General features: G+C 35.7%; 1 long non-coding RNA gene across 1 annotated transcript in view; it reads right to left on the bottom strand.

Annotated features, from left to right (window-relative positions):
* The window catches only part of LOC140613804 (uncharacterized), a 77,080-nt gene that overhangs the window by 2,738 nt on the left and 52,977 nt on the right, over positions 1-21,365 (bottom strand). Inside the window, exon 2 of the long non-coding RNA XR_012014692.1 lies at positions 11,156-11,291. This is a non-coding gene — a long non-coding RNA (uncharacterized lncRNA). The remainder of the gene's footprint in view (positions 1-11,155; positions 11,292-21,365) is intronic.

Raw genomic sequence — 21,365 nt, 5'->3', positions numbered from 1 at the left:
AATACCATTAACCATTGATGTTAACTTCCCAGATCTGTTAATTCACTAGAGGTTACAAAAATCTGTCAGTTTATCTTCATTTATTAGCTGTGATAATTATAAACAGAAACTCTCTCATCAGCTATTGTGTTATCATGAGGAATCATATATTTTAAAGCAGCAGAAAAGGTTCTAGATTCTTTCCCTTTGTTTTCCAGTTTTCAAAATAATGAATTAATATCCTAAGATCTTCCAAACGTGACCAGTTGTTATCTTTGAAATATTACTATGAGTTTTTGGTTTGCATTTTTATTTTTTTTCTATCAATTATAGTTTTCTTTATTGATATTTGAATTTTCCCATCTTTGGCTAGTGAGAGCCTCTTAAAGTTGGCTCTTGAGTTCTTTTCACACAACTCTAGTAGTCTTTGAAAATTTCCTAGCATATTGGTATATGGATAAGAAGTAATATTCTAGGCTTATCTGATATGTGTTCGGCTCCAGATAGAGCAATGAATTATTATTATTTTTTAATAGAGGAAAGTTTTAGTGTCAACTTGAAGTGACTAATGAAGTCACTTAATAGATGATCCTGTCATATAAGTGATTAAGAATATTTGGTGAAGATAGAACTGAAGCCCCCCTTTTAAAACAACATTTGGGAAGTGTGCTTTTGAGGGAGTGATGGTCATTCCTGGTTGTATTCTTTGTTCTGATTTGGTGCCTTTAATGGCTCCATTCATGTGGAAAGATAAGACCACAGACAACTGGAAAGATTAAAAAAAAAAAAAAAGACCCCTGTTTTTACCTACTAGGTCTATATGTCAGGGTCATTTTTTTAATCTATTCTTTTTATATATTCAGCTCTATTTACAGACCTAGTACTCTGAAACCATTTTTTCATCTCTCTGCCTTGGTCCTTTGGGGTTGATTATCTCTGTGGTCTTGGCCACAGTTTATTTGGCCCTCCTCTCTTGCCTCCACTTCTGCCTACACTCCTTGCTATTCAGAGTAGGCTTGGCCCCACCTCATTCCTCATTTAAGCTGGCCCCTCAGAACCCCAGCCTAGTTAGGCTTCTGTTCTCTCTCGTTCTTACAGAGGAATTTTAATTTTTGTTGTCAACGTTATGATATGACAACAAATAGTACACCTGAAAAGATGATATTATATGGTTTTGCCACTTATTTTTTTGTGGGAGAAGAAAGATACTACTTTGGACCAAAAGCCTATAAATAGTTTTCTTTTTTTAAGGATATATTTTTTAAAGATTTTATTTGTTTATTTGAGAGAGAGAGAATGAGCAAGGGGGAGAGAATGGGGAGCAGACTCTACATTGAGTGCAGAGCCCAGCTTGGGGCTCGATCCCACCACCTGGAGATCACAACCTGAGCTGAAACCAAGAGTCAGATGCTCAACTGACTGAGCCACCCAAGTGCCCCAAGAATAATTTTTACTACAGAAAAAAGAAGGTAAATCTCCCAAACTTAAAACCTCTGACTTATTTATCTTTTTTAAAGGGGAGGTGCTACATTTGACTAAATCTGCTGTTGACACTTTGAACAGTATTCCAATGTTTGCATACTCTACTATATGGAAAGAGGTACACAACACTTATCATTGCCTCATATCAGGTAAAAGGAAAACATCTGTGGAAGCATTTCCTAAGTATGTTATTCTTTACTCATTATGGACTCCATTTTTTCCTCAGTGAGCTTGGTTGCCTAAAAGCATTAAGAAGCCCCATGATAATGATATAGTCAGTTATATAAGACATCTCAAAGTTGTGATTAATTCTCTGTAATACAACATATAAGCAATGAGGTGAATCTACAAAGAAATGGTTTCAGAATGTGAAAGATCTTAAGAAAAGGCATGATATCGTATCTAGGAAGATTCACAAATCATGCAATTGCCCCTTATAGCACTTCAAATCCTAAAGGTAGATTCAACAACAACAATGTCTCTCATGTAGTGATTATTTACTATCTGTCAGTCTCCATTGATACCTTATTCACTTACTGCATTTAATTTCCACAGTGGCCCAGAAAGTAAGGAATCTCCCATGATTCAGATAACAATAAAGTCTCATAGAGGTTAATTACTCTATGCTGTATCACTCAGCTAGTTAGTGGTAGTGCAGAAGTTGAAAATCATAGTTCCCTGAATAAAAAGTTCATAGTCTTTCCATTAACACTACATTATCTTGAAATTGCCTTAAGAGGTTAAAAATGTATTTATTTTTCATACACTAATCCCATCGCCTATTCCTTTTTACTTATGTTGCATTAAAATAAAATCTAATTTCTGATATTTTTCTCACTACTTGTTGGATATTAGTACAACATGACCAAATAAAATTAGTATATATATTAATAAATATAGTATATTAATGTAATATACCATGATATATTAATATAATGTACTAATAAAATTAGTATAATATGATTTCAAAATAAGTAATTTAATTTATGTTTGCCATTATGTGTGTGTTCTAGCAGAGAATACATCAATTTTAATATTATTTTTACTTGGCTTGAAGCTTTGTTAACTAAATTAATACATTCACATTTATTACTTGAAAATTTTCAGACTACAATGAATAATGTACTTTTAAAGTATAATGTAGCAAACTATAAAATAGGGCATAATTATGTTGAATGTGTAAAGTATTTAAAATCAAAATCTGTCATAATGTCAAATAGCAAAAAGGAACAAAGCCACATATATGATGCAAAATCATTTATCTTTTATGAATCTGGTGAAAAGAGTACTAATGAGGTCTCTAGAATACCTTGGAAAAGGTAATGTATTATCTTTGGTGCCTCATCAATGAAAATATATTGACAGAAAAAAGAAGTTGGGATAAACCTGAAAAATTAAATGCTAGAAATCTTGAGTTTGAGTCATTGGGAAAATTTTGGTTGAGGATCACTACTTACTACTTCTTAATTTGTGTCACCAACATACTTTCTAAAATAGTCAAAATAAGTCAGTTTTGCATGATGCTAGAATATCTCAATATTGTGGAATAAGATCATTTTTCTTTAAAATTTTTGATTAGATCTGATTTAAGAAGACACAGTGGGGGATCCCTGGCTGGCGCAGCGGTTTGGCACCTGCCTTTGGCCCAGGGCGCGATCCTGGAGACCCGGGATCGAATCCCACGTCGGGCTCCCGGTGCATGGAGCCTGCTTCTCCCTCTGCCTGTGTATCTGCCTCTCTCACTCTCTGTGTGACTATCATAAATAAATTTTAAAAAAATTTAAAAAAAAGAAGACACAGTGGATTATTCCTGTAAAGTACTAAGATATTTTTTAAAATATTCTACTTTTCTGGAAGCATTTGTTATTTATTATAATCAAAAACGTTAAATGAAAGCCATTGTTTTGATGGTTTATTATGAGGTTTTGCTACACCAGTGATAGATACTAAGTTTGAAGGATAAAAGCACCTTTGATTCTTAAATGTGCATAGTAAAGGTCCTTTAAATAGCAATAATCAAGAAGTTTTTATTTTAAAATGATTCATTTGATTAATGGAATTCCTTTTTCCTGGGAACAATTCTTTTAAAATGTGACCAAAAAAAAAAAATAAATAAATAACACAAAAACAAAAACCAAACAAAAATCACATTACCGTTTTGAACTAAATGTTTATATCTTCACAAAAATACCTATGTTGAAATCCTACTCCAAGTGTGACAGTATTGGGAAGTAGATAGAGCCTTTGGGAGGAAATAAGGTCATGAGGTTAGAGGCTGGATGGATGGGATTAGTGCCCTTATATTCCTCAAGGAGCTCTTTACTGTGTGTGCTATGTGAGAATACAAGGTGATATTGGCTGTCTTCAGTTACTGCCTTGGAAAGGGCTCTCACCAGAATCTGGCCATGCTGGCACCGTGATCTTAGACTTCCACCCTTCAGAACTTGAGAAAATAAGTTTCTGTTGTTGATAACCCACCTAGTTTTTGATATTTTTTTTATAGCAGCCCAAGCTATTAACTACATGAATTTCCTAAGGCTGCTATAACAAATTGCTACAAACTTGATTGTTTAAAGCAATTGAGATTTATTCTCACAGTTTTGGAGGCTAGAAATATGAACTCATAATGTTGGCTGGGCTAAAGTTCTAGGAGAGAATCTTTCCTCGTCTCTTCCTAGTGTCCCCAGGCACCTCTTGGTTGGTCACTGCATCACTCCAACTTCTGCCTCTGTCTGTCTTCACATGGCTGCTGCTTCTCCCGGTCTCTCTCCTCCTTGTGTTTCTTTTAAGAACAGTTGTCATTGGATTTGAGACCTACTGGATAATCCAGAATGTCCTCATTTTGAGATTCTTTTTTTTTTTTTTAATTTTATTTATTTATGATAGTCACACACAGAGAGAGAGAGAGAGGCAGAGACACAGGCAGAGGGAGAAGCAGGCTCCATGCACCGGGAGCCTGATGTGGGACTCGATCCCGGGTCTCCAGGATCGCGCCCTGGGCCAAAGGCAGGCGCCAAACCACTGCGCCACCCAGGGATCCCCATTTTGAGATTCTTAAGTACCTCTGCAAAGATGCTTTTTCCAAGTAAGGTAATATTCACAGGTGCCAAGGGTGAGGATGTAGACATCTTATTTTGGGAGCCACCATTACCATTTTAATAACTTTACCCAACCTTTATGTTTAGAGTTCAAAAATGGACTTTGGGATCTCAAAATTTTGGAATCAAGTGTTGTCTCCACTACCCACTAGCTGTGTGATATTTGGCAAGTTACTAGTCTAGTGCATACATTTGGAAACTAATAAAAATAGTGATCACTAATAAAAATAGTGATCATAGGGCACCTGAGTGGCTCAGTCAGTTAAGCATCTGACTCTTGATTTTGGCTCACGTCATGATCTCAGGGCCGTGAGATAGAGCCCTGCATTGAGAATAAATAAGTCTTTTAAAAAGATGATCATAGAGGGTTGATGAACATAAGAATTTTGGTGTGAATTGATCATTGATCTTTTTCTTCTCACCTACTGAGTGGATTTCTTTTGACCATCTGCATTTTACTTGGTCACTCTTATTTGACCTCGAGGTGTCATTTGACATTGTTGACTACTTTCCAATTTTTTAATATATTCACTTTCTTAACTTCTAAGGTGTCATGCTTTCTTGATTGTTCTTTAGCCCTCTGATTATTCTTTTTCTTTCTTGTGCTCCTATCTTGCATCTTAAATATTGTTTCCCTAAGATTCCTAGTACAGGCTTACTCTTTAGTTATTCTATAAATTTCCAGGTGACTTAATCTATTTCTAGGATTTCAATTAACACCTGATTTCTGATGATGCTGAAGTCTACCTCTCCAACTCAGGTATAGCCTCCTTCAGCCAGAAACCTGTATATGAGTGGCTCCTCGACTTCTACACTTAAACATCTCACCTATAAGTCTTCATATTTCACATTCAAAGCTAAACCATAATTCCTTCATCTTGAAAGAATTGTCATCTGGAAATCTATGTTTTCCTTGTTGACTTATTGTTACTCTCCATTCATATTGGCAACTAGTATTTCCCTAAATATGTTATGCTCTTTTACCCCTTCTTATCTTTATCCATACCTTTGTCTTGCCAAGAATGCTCTTTCCCAATTTTGTACACATTTATTTATTGTTCAAGAGTTAAGTTAAGCATCACTTCTTTCCTTAAGATGACCATTTACTCTTTTTTTTTTGGAGCCCCACTGAATTTTATATCTATTTCCATCACATTAATTGGGAGTTTTTCTCCCCCGTTAGACTATGAGCTCCTTGAAAGATTAAGTATCCATGCCTCTTTCATCTTTGTATCTTACTTTTAAAAATAGTGCACAATTTCATGTCTAATTCTGGGGAGATTAAGATATTTAATTTTGGAGTGAGACAAGTTTCTTAACTTTTTTTTTGTCTCTGTTATTTATAAAATGGAGATAGTCTTATTTACTTATTTCATATGATATTCTTAAGATTAAATGAAACGATGCCTATAAGATTCTTAACATAATGACTGGCATGTAAAAAGTTTTTATTTTATTTTATTTTATTTTATTTTATTTTATTTTATTTTATTTATTGTAATAAGTTTTTAAATACCATCAATATCATTATAATCATTACCATTTCTTCTGACCTAATTCTTATTTTACTCTAGATTCTTTTTTTATAAAAGTTCATGTTTTTATTTATTTATTTATTTTAAATTATTTTATTTATTTATTCATGAGAGACAGAGAGAGAGAGAGGCAGAGACATAGGCAGAGGGAGAGTCAGGCTCCATCCAGGGAGCCTGATATGGGACTTGATCCTGGGTCTCCAGGATCATGCCCTGAGCCAAAGGCAGATGCTCAACCACTGAGCCACCCAGGTGTCCCATACTCTAGATTCTTGTAGATTGATATGATACAAAGATTTCTTCTTGATGTCAGTAAGAAGGCAGAAATATTCAGAATAAGAATAATCAAATGGTTATTTACTAGCTGTGGTGACTTTGAATAAACCACTTAGCTTTCTCATCTATGAAATGGAGATAGCAATATGTATCACACAGTTTCTTTGATAAAGTGTGTAAAGGAACAGATACCCATGACATAATTTATATTCAATAGCTTAATTTATTCATCCTGAAAGCTCAGAATATTCCAAGGACCTTGTACACATACTTACAGTAAAAATCTTTATTAAGTGATCCATATTTCTATTCTAACTCAGAGTTTATGAAAATAAGTTTGTAAAAGATGAATTATACAGTTGAGAGTGATTTGAAAGGAATAAGAAAATGAGATGTTTTAAAGTAGTTTTTCTTTTTCATTCCAAACAAGATCTGTAAATCAGAATAGCTACGCAAAATTTTGTAGTTTCTATGTTTCTTAAGGATAACTTAAGTAAACATATATATACTGTTAAAAATAGTCATTTTCTGGGGCACCTGCTGGCTCAGCTGGTTAAGCATCAGACTCCTGATTTTGCTCAGGTCATGATTTCAGGGTTGTGAGATTGAACTCTGTGTCGGGCTCCATGCTGGGCATGGAGCTGGCTTGATTCTCCCTTCCTCTCTGCTCCCTGCCCCATCTAAAAAAATCAATTAGTTAAAAATAGTCACTTTCTTTAATAAATAACTTTTTCTCATTTTCCCTATAGATTTTTTTCTTTTTTTAAAAGATTTTATTTATTTATTAATGAGAGACACAAGAGAGGCAGAGACACAGGCAGAGGGAGAAGCAGGCTCCCAGTGGTGAGCCTGAACAGGACTCAATCCTAGGACCCTGAATCACAACCTGAGCCAAAGGCAGATGCTCAACCACTGAACCACCCAGGTGCCCCTCCCTATAGATTTCTATAGGGAATAAAACATTTTCATTCTGTTTAAAATGAGCTTCTTGGTTTAATATTCACCATGTCTATATCAATTAGTTGTTGTATTTTCAGCACATTCATCTTTATTTTTCATTGAACTTTGTCATATTCCAATCTCAAACATTCGTATAGAAACTCTGGGCTAAAATGCTGAAATGTTCTGTAAATCATTGCATGCTAATTAAATTCAGTATTGTTAGAATCTTAGTTTCTTTTTTTACAGAAAGATATCTAAAGATAATTGATGGAAGGACGTTCTATTTAGAAAAACATGTAGGCCTATCTGCCTTATAAACACAAAAATAAATCAACTTACAAGTTTCAGAACTAAGGCTGATTTTGTGAGAAAAAAGCTCATTGATATTTGGAAACTTTGTGAATTTAAAAGTATTTTATTTCAGTGAAACTATTCATAAAATAGGAATGTCTCAAACAATTTTTGGTACTGTTGATGATATTCTTTTTCATTAGGCAAGTGATCACCTAAGAAGGCAAGATTCTATAGGCTATTGAGTTACACAGTATGGTGGAGTGCCATTCTATGTGTTGGCTAAAAGCCGAGGGTCAGATTGGCTCTGTGTGAACCTGCCACTTGGTACCTCAGTTTCCTCATCCGTAAAATGGGGAGTATAATATCACTTAAAAGGCTTCTGTGAGAAAACAATGAGATCATCTGTATGGAGTGCTGAGGTTTAGTATATTGTAAGTGCTCAAAGTTAACTTTTATTCCATTACTATAATTTATGGTACCATCTTCATAGACAGTTTCTGAAATGCTAAACCATTGCTTTTCTAATGCCTCCCTAATGGCATTTCTTTGAAGAAAACCTTATAATATTTAGTCATTAAATTGAACTGGGGCTGCCAGATCTTAATTCTGATGGAACTTCTCTATGTGGCAATCCTCATTCTAGATGAGCATGAGGAAGGTCTTAGTTGGCCAGAAAAGGGATTTTAAAGCTGTTTCCCCAAAAAAATAAATAAATAAATAAAAAAGCTGTTTCCTTTTAAAAGTTAATGAATCTAAATCTTCCCAAAACCACTCATGAAAAAAATTTTAAAAATATTTTGATAATCATTATATGGAGGCAACTATTGGGTTAAATAGAGCATCTTCTCCATCTTCTACTCTATAGAACTAGATGAACTATATTCAACTTAGACCAAACTCCTATTGTTCCAAAATGCTGCACATCTGTAATAGCTTCTCTTCCACAAGAAAGATTTCTGGCACCCCATTAAGTCCTGTAGTTGTATTCCCATACCTCTGGGAATCACTCCTGGCTCTGCTTTCCACTCTTTGGTCATGTGTTTACTCTGCTATGTCGTTCTACGTTCTTCTGTAACTATCCAGATTTTTTGTACTGGACAGGATAGTCATTCTGATTCTGGTTTTACCCTTAGATAATCTCTCTTTCAGTTCTTTCTCTTGGGTTTTATGTTCTACAGCCTATAGACTGGCACTATTCTACTTCATCCCTAGTCCTGGCCCCCAGAATCTTGGTTCTGGTAAATTATTCTAGAAGGTAATCTTATCTGTCCAGATAGAAGGAGTTAGCAGGTACCCTAAGGGATTTTCCTGAAGAACTTAAAGTTCACGTTCCTTTTTATGTAGCATGAACCAGGGTTGTGAATGAGGGCTTCAGGGTCACCTTAGCCACCAACACCCCTTCACCAAATAAGAGAAAATGAGATGACCCTGAAATGCTGGATACCTTCGATTGATAGTTATAAGATTATAACAAATTCCATAAATGCCTCAAGTGAACGCAGCCACACTTTAGAGCCTTGATTTGGAATTGTACAGGCCTTTTTTTTTTTTATAGTGAAACAAAGTTTTGATTGCTATTTCTGAAGATCAGACTTTTAAGAGTTAAAGAAATATCCAAAAATAATGCCCTTGTTCCAAGTTGATTTTCTCCCGCCAAAACTTTTGATGAGTTTGTTCTGAATCTTATAATACCTCTGACCCAGCCATCTTGCAGCTTAGAGTACTCATGGCTTAGAGGTGTACTTTTTAGAGAATTTCCCAGCCCAATAATAGGAGGTTTCTGTGAAATATGAAACCATGCCCCCAAGACAACACCAGTGCTATACTTAACATCTCTGTGGCCCTAGTCTAAATTATCAACACCAATTACTAAACTAGCACATTCTTTTGGAATGCATTCTTTAACTCCATAAATTTTATTGTTAGATTTTGTAGGAAATGCACGGGTGGATATAGTTCTTATTCCTGAGCAGATTATGACCTATGAAAATGACCTATGAAAATTCACAGAAACACTTAAGTGGTAAAATGTGTTTTTGTGCTCTAAGATATCAGAGAAGGAAGTGATCATTTCAGGTTGGCTGCCCCTGGTTTTATAGAAGGTATAGATTCACACTGGGGTTTGAACAATAGATGATTTGCAGATATGGAAAATATTGGATGGGGAATATTCACATTGACCAAACCAAAGATTCACATTACAGCTAGAACAAAGCTGATTATATCATTTGTATGCTTAAAACCATTCAATGTTTACCAGTTGTGCTTCTCAAACTTAAATAAGCACATTAAATTAAATGATTCAGATTCAGTGGGTATACAGTGGAGTCGACAAGTTTCCTGCTGCTGCTGCTGCTGGACCTCAAATAAAACTTTGAGAAACAAAGTTCAGTATAGAGGGGATGGGGGTGAGGCAAACTACAGCCCATCGATCAAATCTAGCCTACCATTTGCTGTTTAATAAAGTTTTATTGGAACACAGGAACATCCATTGTTTACCCCTTATCTATGACTGCTTTTGTACTCCAGTGATGGCAGTGAATAGTTGAGAGACCATATGGCCCACAAAACTTAAAATTTTTACTCTTACACTTTACAGAAAAGGGTTTGCCAATCTCTTGCCTATATAATTGGATAAAATCTAAATCCTATAGGAAGGTATGCTAGGGCCAGCAAAATTTGCCTTCAACCTATTGCTGTGTACTTTGCCCACATAGAGTACATTACTGCCACATGATCAATTTGATGGTACCCAATTCAACATAGTCTTTCTCATTTCTTTGCATATGCCTTTTGCCTGCAATGTTTCCTGTTATCCCCACCTTGCTCGCTCACTCATCTTTCTTTATTTCTGATGATACTTCTTCTGAGAAGCTTTCTCAAGGCTGGGCTAGATGTTTGCCTATGCTTGCTGTAGAACCCACTATTTCCTTCCATCAGAGCCCCCCTTTTTAAATTTAAATTCAAGTTAGTTAACATATAGTGTAGTATTGGTTTCAGGAGTAGAATTTAGTGATTCATCATTTACATATAACATCCAGTGCTCATCCCAGCAAGTGCCTTCTTTAATCACCCATTTAGCCCAACCCCCTACCCACCTGCCCTCCAACAACCCTCTGTGTGTTCTCTTTGTTATAGAGTCTTTTATGGTTTGCTTCCCTCTCTGTTTTTATATTATTTTCCTTCCCTTACTCTTTATGTTTTGTTTCTTAAATTCCATATATGAGTGAATTATATATTTCTCTTTCTCCGATTGACTTATAATTCAATTAGCATAATACCTTCTAGTTCCATCCATGTTGTTGAAAATGGCAAGATTTCATTCTTTTTGATGGCTTCCAAATAATATTCCATTGTATACATATACCACATCTTCCTTATCCATTCATCAGTTGACAGACATTTGGACTCTTTCCATAATTTGGCTATTATTGGTAGTGCTGCTATAAACATTGGGATGCATGTGCCCCTTTGAATCTCCACTTTTGTGTCCTCTGTATAAATATCTAGTAATACAATTGCCAGGTCATAGAGTAGTTCTATTCTTACCTTTTTGAGGAACCTCCATCCTGTTTTCCAGAGTGGCTGTACCAGTTTGTATTCCCACCAACAGCAGAGCACTCATTTTTATGCACAAATCCTGCCTGTTTCCTTTCTCACTGGAAGGCAGGGATTGTGTTTCATGCTGCATAATATATAAAAGATGTTCAATAAATATTTAGTAAATGAATAAAGCAGTAATAAGTGTAGCACACATGGGATAGAGTAAAGAGGGAGGTTTAATGAAGGACTTATTAAGGAGAGTGTTGGGAAATAAGGCTGAACAAAAGAGAATGCAGCCAAACAATAATGACCTTGAAACCAGGCACAAGAACTTGCTTTTCTTATTTCAAGTAAGCCGTTTTTCAAATGACTTCTAAAGAATGCTGGGACTATGAGATGCTCTTTGATAACTGGTCTCCATTGTCAAACAAATTTCAGAAACTGCACAATATGTCCTCCTCTCATAGATTCATAATTAACAGACTTGACAGTAAAGGGACGAGTTTGACTTTATTTAATCCAGGATAATTCTAACTTTCTTGACTGGAATCTTTTTCTCTGTTGAAATAGCAAGTGCATTTTGAGGAGCTTATACTCCATAGAGTTCACTTTTAGAGATATTGATTTGCTAACACGGAGCCTGAAAGTCTATAATTGAAGTGATATTCTATACAAGATACTCCTGGTAGATACAGAGTGGATGCATTGGAGAGGAAGGGAATTGGGTACAAAGATGTGCTCTGACATTAGGTATGGGATGATGAAGGATGTAAATATATCCATATCATGCGTAACAAGGAGGGTCAACATTTTCTTGACTACTTCCTGTAATGGGTAGCTCTCTAATACAAATAGCAACTCATTTTACATACTGGAGGAAGTTTTGCTTTGATAAATCTTTTTCCACATTTTCCTCATTAGCAGTAATTCTCAGGTTAGAGTAATCTGATACACAATAGTAACATAGGGAATCCAAAAGTCTGTAAGTGCTAGATGAACAATTAGACTCATATCTTTAATTTCAGAAGTATCCCATCTGGAAATATGTTGAACATGATATTTGAAAATCAAACATTGGGGCAGTCCAGGTGGCTCAGCGGTTTAGCACCGCCTTCATTCAGCCCAGGGCGTGATCCTGGAGACCCAGGATGAAGTCCTGCATCCAGCTCTCTGCATGGAGTTTGCTTCTCCCTCTGCCTGTGTCTCTGTCTCTCTGTGTCTCTCATGAATAAATAAATAAACAAAATCTTAAAAAAGAAAAGAAAGTCAAACATTGTTTAACAGTAAGTTTGTCCTATGCTTCCTAATTTTGCAGACATCCTAGAGAGTATTATACATTCATAGGTCTAGCATGCTGGTAAATGGGACATGGGTGAACTAGGGATGATAGCTATAGGCAAAAAACTGTTGAAAAATTTCCATAGTTTTTTTTTTTTAATGGCAAATTTTGAATTGGATTTTAATACCTATCCTGAAGTATTGGGATATTGGTAAAAAAAAAAAATATGAGCGTTGTGTTTCCTAAACTATGTATCATGAGAAATTCACAAAGTGTTATAATGCGCACACACACGTACGTACATACTCACACACATTTGAAAAATTCTAGTTAAACAGAATTATTTGTTGCAGGAATTCTTTGGGCCTCCATATAATAATGTGCACTATAAATCTGCAAGAAGGGATTTTGATATGCAGGGTTTCTTAAGATAATTTGGCCATGGGATCTTTCTGATAAAGAATACCATTCGCCTTCACTAGTGTTTTGTAGGATACCAGTGCTGCACTAGTATATAAATGTGCCATATATGCTTAACAGAATTACTCTATAATTACAATAGGGACAGCTGCAAATCCAGGCTCCCCTGCATGGTATGCTGGCTCTACTACTCAATAAATATGTGGTCTTGGGCAAGTTGCTTAATCTTTTACGAATCATTTTTTCTTCATATATAAAATTGATACAGTAATTCTCTAAGTCTCTATGTTATGGAATTGTTGTTAGGACTAAATAAGATAAAGTAAACAAAGTGCTTAGCCTGGCACCTGATATACTGCAGCTGCTGGCACATACTGTCTTTTAATGTAATACTGTTATTATCATAACTTGCATTTCTGTTTGACTTTAACACTACCAATGTTTGTCATTATCCTTCTGTTTTCCTGCCGTGTGCTATGACTTTCAAACAGCCTATTATTATGTACTGATATAGATCACTGTGCTAAAATCAGTGATTAAAATCAGCTTTAATGTTAAATGAGATAACATTGTATCCTATAATTTCAAAATATTATGTTTCGGTAAATTTTAGAAATATTTCTCGTTTAATTACGGTGTGTAGTAGCTGAACTTACAATTGTAGTCCTCCAAACTCTGTGAGACAAAGAAAGAATTTCTCATCTCATGAAAAGATGACAAGGATATTTCTTAAATTTATTCCCTGAAATTTATCATTGTAAAATGACAAAGAGAACTACACATTTCTAGAATAGATAGAAAAAAATCTTCTTGTTATTTATACTGTTGATGTCAGAATCCTCAGGGAACAAGAGAATCCTCAGAAAAATAGTCTTCCCTGTGATATAGGCCTCTAGGAATTGAAGAAAGGTTTACCATCTTCAATGATAGAGTATAGTAGTTGATATGTTTCAAAACTTTTTTAAATTTCATGATCTCATTTGATCAGATATATTCTTGCCCTGATAACCCTAGATTTGGAAATTGTACATGGATTTATTCTGAAAATCCATACATGTAAGGAAAATATGTAAGGTCAAAATGTAGCCGAACTTTATGTAGATTATATCTTTGTTTTTTAAAATCTTATTAAATCTCTCAGTATCCAGTACATTATATTTAAAGTATCTATTGTTTAAATTAGAAGGAAGTGCGAATTAAGGTAGTTTTTTAAGATTTTATTTATTTATTTGCGAGAGAGTGAGAGAGAGAGAGCACACGCAGAGGGAGAGGAAGAAGCATACGCCCCTCTAAGCAAGGAGCCTGTTGTCGGGCTCTATCCCAGAAGCCTGTGATCATGACCTGAGCCCAAGGCAGTTGCTTAACCTACTGAGCTACCTGGGCACCCCAAAATTAAGGCAGTTTAAGAGAGAACTATCACCCCTCAAACCTAGATTACCAAAACTAAAACCCTTAAATGAAAAATAAAGAGCAATTAAAAACTATAGCTTAGAAATTACAGGTGAATTGCCTATCTTTCATCTTTTACAAATAACTGAAACCTAAATGTAATTTTGTTCTTGTTTCCTATCCTCTATGTGACATTGGTGTTACTCAGCTTGAGAATATTCATTTTCTCTGGAATCACAGTAGCAACAAACTGGGTCAGGAAGGAAAGCCTGCCAAGGACCATCTACTGATCCTGACTTTGGAAAGCCCTTAGACCTCTCTGAAACCTGGTTTCTCACCTGCAAAATAGGCCACATAATATCAACTGTAGATTGTCTACAGTATTATCGTGAGGATAAAAAAAACCAAATCAATGTAGGTGAAACAGAAGGGAAAGCCACAGCTCATAGTATAAATGTTTAGAATTATTGTGGATCAGAAACCATTCAAATTGTTCTTGGCCCTTAGATCTTTGCAAGACTGGGTTCTCATCCTTTAGGTTTTAACTTAAATGTCATCTCTTCAGAAAGGGCTTCCGTGACAAGTTTATCTAAGGTAGAAATCCACAGCCTCCACAAGTCACTCTTTGCTCTGTTTCCCTTTTCATACCACTCATGATCATCTGGAATTTGCCTGCTTCTGATTTACGTGTTGTTTTCTGCATCCCTGTCCTATAGCGTGAGATCCACATGGCTGGGACTGCTGTCTGTTGTGTTCATTGCTGACCCCCCAATGTATGGAACGTGTACAATGAAGGAATGTGCTGTTTACAATCATTCTTGTCTCTAGGTACATCTGTTCAAATGGATTTAGGTCTTAGAGATGTGTCAAGCTGAACATTTTCACATAACTCTCTATGTCCTGGGCAACAGAAGGTTTCAGAAAGTACCACATGCATCCTTCCAGCCTAATGATGAACCACCCCAAAGAGAATGGTTTTCTCTGGGAAGTCATTTTCGCCTCAGAAAGAGTCACTTTATTCAAAATGCTGTACAGATTTCATCTATTTCTGGACCACCAGAAGAGACTTATTTTTTGATTCTCCCTTTTAGAGTGGTCTAGACCCCTCTGTTGGTGTTACTCTCTCCAGAGCTAGCCAGCAATTATGATCGTAAAGCTGCCAGGTCAATCTGGCCTTCCCAAATGGCACAGACATACTGCACATGTTGGTTAACAAGTGAGGCAGTTCATTCCTATCAGCTAAAGAATCCTGAAGTTTATGTGACTGGAGAAATAAAATATCCATGCCTTACAAAACTAGTGAACGAACCCCAAATCTTTATAACCACTTGTAAACTCTTAAACCACCTGGCCTCCTGTTAGTCTTCCTGGCTTTCTGTCCACCGCTCCTCTCATCACCCGTTTAGCCCCAGCCATGCTGGCCTGGTGTTTGCTGGAATGTCACCTTAGAGATGCCTTCCTGTCCACCCTTTCTAAAAATCACAAAACCTGCTCTACCCTATCACCTTCCCTGCTGCTTCATTTTTTTCCCATAGCTTATCTGATCTATTTGTTTTATTTATCTGTTTATTTTCTCTTTCTTCTCCCCAAAATCTAAGTTCTATGAAGGCAAGAATTTTTGTACATTCACTGCTATGTACTGTCTAGCACATGGCAAGCAGTTAATAAATATTTACTGAATTAATTAATGAATGAAAGAAGAAATTAATATGCAAAAGAGTAGCAAATTTGAATAAAGCTCAAACAATTCATTAAAATTAATTATATACAGTTCTCCAACACTCGAAGCTGAGTGTTAATTAGATCGCTGCAAGGAACAAAAATTGCAGGGTTACTCTAGGATGCAGGATTTTATTTTAAAGGATTTAGGGAAAGTAAGGAAATGGAATGTCATTCGGACTACCATTCAGGGTATAGTGGCCGACCTAGTGCTGTGGTTCTTGAACTTTATGGTACAGCGGAAGCATCCGGGGTGCTTACTGAAGACACAGGTTGCTGGACCCCACCCCATTTTGGATTGAGTAAATCTGTGTGGGCCCTGAGAGTCTGCACTTCTAACCAGTTCTCAAGTGATTCTGATCCTGCTAGACTGGGTCTGCCCTTTAAGCACCCTGGCCTAGTAAGATAAAAGCCACCATGTTGACCATAGGGCAGTCTAGGACTAGTGACTTGGTTCCTTCAACTTCGCTTCCATAGTCTTATTTCATTTTATCCTGATACCAGTTCTTACTTTTATCTTGAGTCCTCGGCTTACTCAAGAGAGTCTAGTGCCTCAACACTTCTGCTTTTTCCATTTCCTCTGCATTTGTACCTGTCAGCTGAGTCTGTTTCTCTCATTTAAAGTCCCCTAAGATATTCCCATCACCCTTCAGTAGAGAGTAACCCTATAGGGCACAGCTCTCGTAATAAACACCTGACAGGCCCCTTTGGTCATGCAAAGATTCTGGACTTGCAAGGTCATGCAGAATAAGCCATAAGCACCTACGTGTAACGCATCTCATCTAACTTTGTTTAGAAGGGGTCTGTGAGAATGAAGACACTAAAGGATTTTCAGAAGAGGGCTCTGTACATGACAGGCAACTTGCATGGAGTGTCTAATTCAAAGTGATTAAGGAGATTTTGAGAGTGTAGAAAAGAATTCCTGTGTTTTTATTGTCAAGTAAACCATAAATTAGTCCTAGTAACACTGGGCAAATTTTTCTTTTTCTCTGGACCTCAGTTTCCCCAGTGATAAAGCGAGGGAATTTAATGTGATGCCTGCAAGTTGCTTTTCACATACGGCGTGCTGATTTGATTAATCTAGTTTCTAGTGTATCTACGTAGATGTACATACCTAGTATATATTCTAGGTCATCCTCAATCTCCAGGGTGTTATGATCCAATCTACTTTGGTTGAACTTTATATATTCTCTTTTTTTTTCCAGTTTTTGTTTTGTTTGGTTTTGTTTTAGAGACTAGATATAGAACCAACTTGTCTGCCAAGTGGTTCTGCCACTTACCAGCCATTTGGTAAATTTGCCTTGGGCAGATTTCTTTGTCTGAGCCCTAATTTCCCCATCCATAAAATATGGTTTATAATAGTCTCCTTATAGCATTGTTGGATTAAACGAGTTATTATGTGTAAAAATACTTATAATAGTTGGGGATGGGGGCGTCTGGGTGGCCCAGTTAGTGAAACAACCAACTCCTGATTTCAGCTCAGGTCATAATCTCAGGGTCCTGAGGTTGAGCCATGTGTTGGGCTCTGTGCCCAGCAGGGAGTCCACTTGGGATTCTCTCTCTCTCTTCCTCTTCTCCTCCCCCCAGCCCATGCTCACTCTCTCTCTCTCTAAAATACATAAATATGAGGCACCTGCGTGGCTCAGTGGTTGAGCATCTGCCTTTGGCTCAGGTCGTGATCCCAGAGTCCCGGGTTCGAGCCCCACATTAGGCTCCCCACAGGGAGCCTGCTTCTCCCTCTGCCTGTGTCTCTGCCTTTCTCTGTGTGTCTCTTGTGAATAAATAAATAAAATCTTTTTAAAACATAATAAATAAATCTTTAAAAAATAGTTGGGGATGAAATGGTTTAATACATGTTAAAGTATTTAGCAGAGTATCTGGCACATAAAAGAGATGATATGCATGCTCTTAAACTTATTTTCATATACAGTAGTCTCCACTTATCTGTGGTTTTGCTTTCCACAGTTTCAGTTACTAGCAGCCAACCATGATCTGGAAGCAGATGATCCTCCTTCTGATGAATCGAATTGTCAGAAGGTCAGTAGTAACCCAAGGCTACGTCACACTGCCTGCATTATTCACCTCTCTTCATCTCATCACATCGACATTTTATCATCTCACATCATCACAAGAAGGGTGAGTACAGAGTAATAAGATATTTTGAGAGAAAGACCACATTCACATAACTTTTATTACTATATTATTATAATTGTTCTATTTTATCAGTAGTTATTGCCGTTCATCTCTCATTACGTGTAATTCATAAATTAGACTTTATCATAGGTATGCATGCATAGGAAAAAACAGTATATATATATATATATATATATACGGTTTGGTATTATCTGGAGTTTCAGGCATCCACTTGGAACATACTCTCCACAGATAAGGGGGACTCTTGTATTTTCATCTGTATTTAGTATTTTTGTCTGTTTTATTATACATGGCTGTACTGTGCATAGGATTTTTACTTAAAATTTTGCTCAGAATATGAAGTTATACGAAATTTCTATAGCAAAATCCTATTGTAGCGAGAAAATTTCATAGTATTTCAGAAATACCTATATTCAAAAAAAGAAATACCTATATTCTTTAAAACCTTTTTTTTTTTTCATATATAGAGAGAGCCTGTACACACACTTGTACAAGATGGGGTAAGGGGAGAGGGAAACAGAGAAGGAGAATCTTAAGCAGACTCCATGCCCAGTGTGGGCTTCAGCTTGCTCTCACAATGCTGAGATCATGACCTGAGCTGAAATCAAGAGTTGGACGCCTAACCAACTGAGCCACCTAGGTGCCCCAATACCTGTACTCTTTTAAAAAATATTTCTGGAAGCAAAGAGGCATGTGACACTCTGTAAAAAGACAAAATTATGAGACGTAATAATCCTTGCCAAAGGCTAGGGAGGAGGGAGAGAAGTTGACCACATAGTGGCATAAGAGAATTTTGAGGGTGACAGCCATAGTTTCTACTTGGTTGTGGTCCTGGTTACATGACTGAACATGTTTGTCAAAACTCAGATACAAAAGAAGGAATCGATTTTACTGTGTCTTTGTTGTAGCTAAATAAACCTGACATTTGTTTTAAAAAATGCTTCTTTTGATCTGGGAGATTTTGTAGAATATGCAGCTGTGTATGATTCTGATCCTGCAAACTGATTTTCTAAACTTGAATTAATTTTTATTTCAAGTATTTAAAATGTAACATAAACTGTCAGTAGAAGCACTACCATAGCTCCTACCATCCTGCAGCACCTACAATCCTTTCTTATATTTGGTTAGACAGTCTGTGGCACTTTCTTATCAAAGAGCTCCAACCTCCCTTGCACTTCTGCCTTAAATGCCATCCCTACTCCACCTCCATCTACTCCTACTCACTTCTCTTTGGGTGCTTTAGGCTTCCCCTTGCCCAGAAAATGGGAACAAAGGTGCCGGTTTGATATGAGTTCATGCTATTTTGAGCAATAGTATTTTATCGAAGTTATTTTCTAAATTATTGCTGCTGGTACGCTGAAAAAAAATGTTTTAATGAATATTTTATATTCATTAACTTAGATAAATTTTATATTTGTAGATATCTTTGTTATCCATTTAAAAAATCATACTAAAGGAGGTCTTAGTTTGCTATTTTTAAATTATTAAAATAGATGTCAAATTTTATGAAACTTTTTTTCTGCATCTACTGAGATCACATTTTTTTCTCTTCATTTTGTTAATGTGGTGAATTATGCTACTTTTAAGTGTTAACACAAACTTGATTATTATTATCTCGACTATTATATTTTATTTTGTATTTATTGAATATGATTCGGTGATGTCTTGTTTAGGATTTTTGTGTCTATGTGTATGGGTGGGGTTGGACTTAATTTTCTTTCTTTGTGATTTCCTTGTCAGATTTTGATATGAAGATTATGGTAGCTTAACAAAACAAGTTAAATAGTTCTCACTTTCCCCTTATATTCTAAGGGCTTTTATAAGATTGAGGACAACTCTTCCTTAAGTGCTTGGAAAAATTTACCAGGGAAGCCATCTTGGTCTAGAGTTTCTTTAAGAGATTTTAAATTATGGATTTAATTTCTTTAATAATTACAAGACTAATCATGTTTTTGTATCTTCTTTGTTCATATTGGTGAATGTTCTTTATTAGAATCATGTCCATACCACTTACTTATTCACTATTTTATCAGTATAGAGTTGCTTATAACATGCTCATATATATTTTCAATGTTTATAGGATCTATAGTGATGTTCCTTGGGTGATATGTGTTGTCTTTTGTTTTTCTTGATTATTCTTCCAAGAGTTTTACCAAAGGTTGGTCTTTTCAAAAAACCAGTCTGTGGCTTTGTTGTTTCCCTCTAAATGTATATTTGTTTATTTCATTAATTTCTGCTCTTATCGTTCTTCTATTTTTTTTACTTTATTTTGTTTTTCTTACTTCATGAGATGGATAGTCAGTTCATTAATTTTCAGCCCTTCCTTTCCGATTTATACATTTAAATTTAAAAGCTATAAATGTCCTTTAACACTTCCTTGTCTATATCACAAAAATTTGGTTATTTCATCTTTTGTTATAATTTTATTATAATTTAGACTTAAACTTTTCTAATTTTTACTTTAATTCATTATTTAACACATGGGTCATTTAGTATTTCTTAATTTCCAAATATAGAGATATTTGTGAGTTGTTTTTTTATTATTGATTTCTAAGGTTTAGCTTCACTAAGGTCAGATTTTATTTAATCCCTTGAAATTTACTTTTCACCCAATATATTAGTCAATTTTTGTAAAAGTGAAATAGTTGGCTTTGTCTGGGATTTAAAATCTGATATCCACCAATTTTCAAGAAGCCCAATAATAAGAATTCAGGAAGTTTATGAACTCAAATGGGCAAAAAAACTACATCTTTATTTTTATTGATCTCTAGCTGAAATTTAATGTTTCCTTCAGTAATGAATCAACAAATCAGAATTGGCTACCAATATAGCTATTTTCAAATCGCAAAACAACTGTCGGAAATATCTTAAATATTTTTCTCCTCACAATATTATTATATGGTTGTTATTAGACTACCTGCTAGATCATCTTTGTATAATGCATTAATGAGGAAACACATGTATTGCTGTACCATAGGCTTTTTAACATTTTGATAGCTGAACTTTAATATAATTTGTTTCCTTTGTATTCCTAAGCATTGTGTTTTATGCATTTGAGAACATTACTCTGAAAAGAATCCCTAGGCTTCACTAGACCTGAAAGGCCTCATGGTGCATACATGTACACACACAAACACACGTGCATAGGCACACAGACAAGGTTAGGAATACTATTGCAACATGAAGGCAGGCAGAGTATGTAGATACAGAAGCAGGGAGTTGAACATATTTGGCACTGGAGAGGTTTTAGTGCTA

Source organism: Canis lupus, chromosome 22 (genome assembly GCF_048164855.1).
Source record: "Canis lupus baileyi chromosome 22, mCanLup2.hap1, whole genome shotgun sequence".
Lineage (NCBI taxonomy): Eukaryota > Metazoa > Chordata > Mammalia > Carnivora > Canidae > Canis > Canis lupus.
Note: the sequence above shows the minus strand (reverse complement) of the source record. Positions and strands in the feature narration are given on the sequence as shown.